Source organism: Lactuca serriola, chromosome 9, assembly GCF_051521515.1.
Source record: "Lactuca serriola cultivar US96UC23 chromosome 9, Lser_US96UC23_V15, whole genome shotgun sequence".
NCBI lineage: Eukaryota > Viridiplantae > Streptophyta > Magnoliopsida > Asterales > Asteraceae > Lactuca > Lactuca serriola.
In genome coordinates this window covers 69,759,362-69,765,361 of record NC_136416.1, presented here as the reverse complement: position 1 = coordinate 69,765,361, position 6,000 = coordinate 69,759,362, and positions in this window count along the sequence as shown.

Sequence of the window (6,000 nt, the reverse complement as noted above, 5' to 3'; positions counted from 1 at the left end):
ATTTGTGTGTTCAATTAAGTTCTTTGTCATACAAATTGGAAATTGGGAAACAAACTGCTGGACAATAAGTAAGACATTGTTCCATGTATTTGTCCGGCTGGTATCATGAGCGCAGAGGATTATATGATCACTTATCTAAAATGGCGCTTCATAGTTCAACAGAGTTTTCGAGAGCTACGATTGTCGGTTGGTTCCTGAAGTAATATAGGCAAATACAGTTATCAGACTTATCCAAGTGGGAGACTATTGGATAAGGTGTCTAAGTCCATAACTTATTTGGTATATACTTGACCCGACCCGACATGGTCCATTTGGGTTGCACTTCACCCAAACTATTTATAGGGATAATATTGATGAGAATAGTATGTTAATGATTTATTAATATATTATAAGTTGTAATATATTAATATGAAATCATATTATTTAATTAGTATTGATCTTAAATTAATTATGAATTAATTTAGTGATCAAAAGGTGACTAATTAAACATGGGCTATTATATTTATATAGTGTGGGCTAACACTCATTAGGAAATGGGCTAAGCTTGTATGGGAGTCCATGGATGATCCATGGAGCTTTTAACCCATGGATCGTTGGAAAAGGAAAATACATGGGTTATTAGGGTTTACCCTAATCATCTACACTATATAAAGAGGCTTGTGATGGTTGAAATGACACTAAGTGTGTGTGCATAAGAGTGGCCGATTTCTAGAGCAAAGACATACTCTCTCATAAAGGTTTTCCAAGTTTGTGGTGTTTTGTGATTTCCATTTGAGGCATTCACATTATTGGTGCTTGGCTCTAAAATCCAAAGGAATCAACTCACTACCAAAGGTATGTAATTCTTCTAGTTCTTTTATGTTTAAAAGTACCCCATGCCATGCTAGATAGGTTATAAACCTTGGAAAAATAATTTTGCATGTATCATAGTCAAACATAGATCCAAGGTTTCTGGGGTTGCATAAACACCTTAGGAGTGTTAGTTTGCTCAAACCCAACAATTATGATGTATTGATAAATTTTGATTACCTTGGTTTTATGACAACGATATTATTTACGGTTTTATAAATTTAAAAATGAAAATTTTTTGGGTCTTATTTTGGGTTGTTACAAGTTGGTATCAAACCCTTGGTTTGATGGATTCAGACATACTCTCGGGTATGTTTGAAATCAAACTGATGGTTTGGTAAAGTTTTTCAAAAGAAATGTTTTTTTAGTGAAAAGGGTTTTCTAATACAAAAAGGGCGTGGTGCATGCAATCGACCGAGCTCAAGTAAGTTTTTCCCAAAATACTCATGCATGCTATCTGATATGATCTGATTTATGAACCTGTGAATCACATGCTAGTTAGGGCTAAGGATCTGTTCAATGTTTGCATGATAGAATGGTAGGAGATATGCCTTGTATGCCTATTATATGGGCTTGTAGACATGTATGCTAGTTTTGATCAGTTAGTGATAGATTAGCCTGATATATGATACCTTATAGCCTAGGAAGAAAGGGATGCTTGATTAGGTATAATTTGTATGCCTAGCAAGAGTGGAAGTTCTTAGCATGAGTTATAGTATGTGAGATTGGATGTTCTTGGTTATTCTATGGATTTTAATGTTACTGCAAGGATGCTACTTGCTTTGTGCTTTGTGGAACTATTAAGTGATGTGAGTTAGCTACTAATTGAATGTGTCAAGTCACATGTGACAAAGGTTGCATAATCTCAGAGTGACAGATTTGACCCTATTGTGCAGCTCTCATCTAAGTCTAACCGTTGTAGGGACGAGTCTTTTACTCGAATGATTATCTATGTTTTGTTGCATGTGATTGTATTCATCAAGTGGGTAAATGACATTATGGGGAGTTCTTCAGCACCCGATGGCAGAGTGAGGTCGGAAACCTAGGAAGGCCTAGAAGGTGCTTCAGTGGGTTTAGTTGCACTATTTAGTGAGCATTATAGTATCGGTTGAGAAGTTGACTTCGAGGGTTCAAAGCAATTCTCGAGGAAAGTATAGATAGGTATGGAAGGTAGTATTGGGACTGTACTACTGAAAGCACAAGATCCATACTCGAATCGGGGAGAGTCTTTGAGAATATAGGAAGCCCGTGAGATGAGGATTCTTAGATTTGTTCTGATCATTTTTATGCTTGTTCTTCAAATTAGTGATGAGCACTTGGGGAAGAGATTCGGGTTTGGATTCAGTCTCAAGTGCAGGTGTTGGGCCGATTGATGAGCACATGCAGGAGTTCATCTCATCGGAGATTACCCGCGGTAGTTTGGAATAAACTCATGTGATCTTTTGTTCGATCAATGTAGTTTCTAAAGAGAGAAAGGGTGTGAGAGAACAAATAGATCTGATGCGCAGGGACAAGGTTTGAAAACTCAAACCTTGAGTGAATGCTTAAGATCAATGTTTGCTTGCCAATAAATGTTCTAGTCAATCCTGGATTGACCGGTCAAGTCTGAGTTAATATATTCAACAAATGAGCAAAGTCATAAATGAATAATGAGACTAAAAGAACAATGTAAAGTTAATAAATGAAGAACAAGAACAATGTTTGAAAGATAATTGAAGTAACTTAATAAATGCCAAGAGTGAGTGAATGAACCGTCCTTTGACTTTGCATTTAAAGCTCCTTTAAATAGGAGTGAGTGAAAGATCGTACAAACCAATAAACATACATAGGACCGGATAAAAGGAATAATCCTTACATGCTGATTGTCCAAGTTGACAAACATATTAAGTCTTATGAAATGTCTAATCATTCAAATAGACAAAAGTAATTAATATAGAAAGAGACAAAAAATAGTGACTCCAAATCAACATACATTCCGGACATAATATCCATTTCGGAATGTCTTCACTATGGAACTCCTCATCTTCTTCTCTCTAAGTCCGGACAGATTCCTGACTACTCTTCACTTCGGAACTCATGCTGACTTCGGAATTATCACTTGGACTTAGGATTGCTAGAGGTTCACTTTCAGGTTCCAACAGGGTGGTTCTAATTTCAAGGTACAACTCTAATACCAATTGCTGAAGCCCAGTTTGACGATCGGTTGTTGCGGAATAATAAGAACATCTTGAGATTTAACGATAAACTATGAAGAACATAAGATGAGTAATTCCATGATTTTACGAGAAAAGAGATAAAAATATTACAATAGAAGAACATGGGTTGGGAGAGATAACTCTCCTTTTTGGGTGAGATCCCACCACACTTTCTCTCTTTAGAAACTACATTGTGCAGTCTTATTTTTTACATGACCAACTCTCTTTATATATAAGGAGAGAGAAACCAAGCAATATAATAAAGAGAATAAATAACCTAACTATCACTCATAATTTGTAGAGCATTTCCATGCTCTAATAATGTCTCCCTAAATCCTCGCAAATGATGAGGGATACAAATAAGTGATAAAATGCTAAAATACAGTAACCGACTAGCAAGTGTGGTAATAAAAATGAAACATAATGAGAACCAAATGTTGAAATGTCTCTGCAACTCTGAAATGTATGGGATCTCTGATGCTGGCCATGAATCTCTAATCAGTAAAATGTCTTCAGCTTCAAGGTCACCACTCTTGAGGCAGAAAATTAAGATCCAAATCTTCAAACTATTGATTACCCCAATGACCAAGTAGAAGATCCAATAAGTAAAACATTTTGGCTTCAAGAAGTCTGAAAAACATCTCTAGTTATCAAATCATAACACACCCAAAATTCTTCAAAATAATAACCTGCTAAAAATATGAAACATCATGTGGTAGATTTTGAATAATAAATAATTTGGATCTTGTAAACATCTAGTGAAGCCAAAAATTTGATCAAGATGACCAAAAATTAGTGCCACATCACATCACTAAATAAATCATCATCTTCAGAGGTCTCAAAAATCCAAACTCAAACAATCACAAATACATATCCGAATGATAACATAATATTCTCTCTCTATTTTTGATAACCAATAATCGGATATCAAAAATCAACAAATCATCGGGATGGAGAGTGCCAGATACCAAGAGTTATGCATGCTCTACCTAGTTGTATGAAGGGTCTCGATAAAACACGAGAATGAGAGTAAATTAAACACTCTCCGGTCATATGTAGCTGGTTGATTCAGTCGCTGAATAACTTCTTGATCAAATACCAAAGTAACAATAATAACTCCGCGTGAAAGAATCTCTGATGTGCCGAAAACTACCAGTATACTCAAACTTAAGTGTCGGAACTCCTTAAGTGGTCTTTAAAAGAAAATAAAGTCAACATGCTCAAGATACATGGTTCGTCAACTGGAGATCTAGAGCAACAAGTCATAAAGGCCCCGTAGAGTGAAAATTGTGAAACAATTATGTTGATCTCACACAACTGGCAGTGCAATCCTCGCGAAGAAAATTTTGATATCCGACAGTGGTATGGAGTAATCCTCATGAAAGAATAAAATTCTTCCAATATAATCAGCATGAAGCAAACCAGTGTGACTATCATAGGTTGGATTGTGGCAAAAATTGGTATTAAAAAAACAATTGGTTTTAAAGAAAATAAATTGGTTTTAATAAAAAAAAATGGCTAAGGTATTTGTTGGGTTTTAGCAAAAAAAATTGCTAAATAAAAAAAATTGGCTAAAAGAATTGATGTAAAAAAAATTGGTGTTAAAGAAAAATAAATGGTGTTAATTAAAAAAAATAAGGCAAAAAGAATAAAGGAAAAAAAGGGGGGGGGGGTGCTACTACGAGAGGTGAGGAGGAAGGGGGAGGATGAAAGGGGTGGAGAAGGTTACAAACGAGGGGGGAGGAGGTGGAAGGAGGAGGAGGGGGCTTACTGAGGAGTAGTTGGTACTGAAGAGAGAGGGGGTTCTGCGGGTTTGAGAAGGGTAAGGGTGAGAGGGTGCCGAAGAGGATAGGAGTAGTATGGTTACGGTGAGAGGAGTAGGCTGGAGAGGGGTACCGAGGAGTGCTACTAAAGAGTAAGGGGTCTTCGGTAGTGGCGAAGGATGGATAGGGTTCGGTATGTGAAGAGGCTGAAGGCTGAGGTAAGTCTACGGTGCGAGGGTTGGAAGAAGCGAAGGTTACGGTCAAGGCTTGGGCGAGGTCTGCGGTAGGAGATAGGAAAGAGTCTGCGGTCACTCGGATATGGGTAAGAAGTCTATGGTCTAAGTGTGTATACGGGTACAAGGTAGAGTAGGTCTCCGGTACCAAGTCTGAGAGGGTCTTCGGTAGCTGAGAAGGTCTCCGGTACCAAGACTGAGTGGGGTACTGCAGACGCTTCTCAGGAGACTTCGGTAGCGCAATTTTTTTTTCTTTTTTGAGTAAGTTTGGTCTATGGTATGGGAACCGAGGAGGGGTATTTTGACAACGAAAAATGCCATTTTTCATGAAAAATGATACCGAAGAAGCCATAATTTCAGTTTTATTAACGAGAATCTTTCCTAATGCATTTTGGATAAAAAAAGGGTGTTGGGAAGGCGAAAAGTTGAGGGGAGAACGCATAGATCAAATATAAAATGGTTGAGCATGCAGGGAAATTAAGGGACAAAAGGTGATGGGACTAGACAAATTCACATGGTTTTTGCTTTGGAGGGAATAATAAAATGGAGTACTCCTTTTGAAAAAGAGTAAAGAGGATAAGTGTCATTTTCAAAACAATTTAGCTACGTCTAACATATTTAAAGGAAGATCTACCAGCAACTTTTAAGAGCAAAGGAACTTGTGACGTCCCCAAATTTCTCATCCAGTAAAGACCGATTTAGTTTGTGCTTTTAAAATAAAATCAGAGTAATCTTCCAAAAAGTGTTGCGGAATTCGTCTCCAAAACAAAATATGATAAAAATTTATCAAAGCATTTCTTAAAAAAAATATTTTCATTATATATCAAAACCTCAGGATGTCATGTTCCGATACAGACCAAAAGCATAAACAGTATATTATAAGCCTTACAACTGTTATTTATAGCTATTGGCCTATAATCCAAAAATCTCTCGTCATCATCCAACTATGCTTTGGGTCCA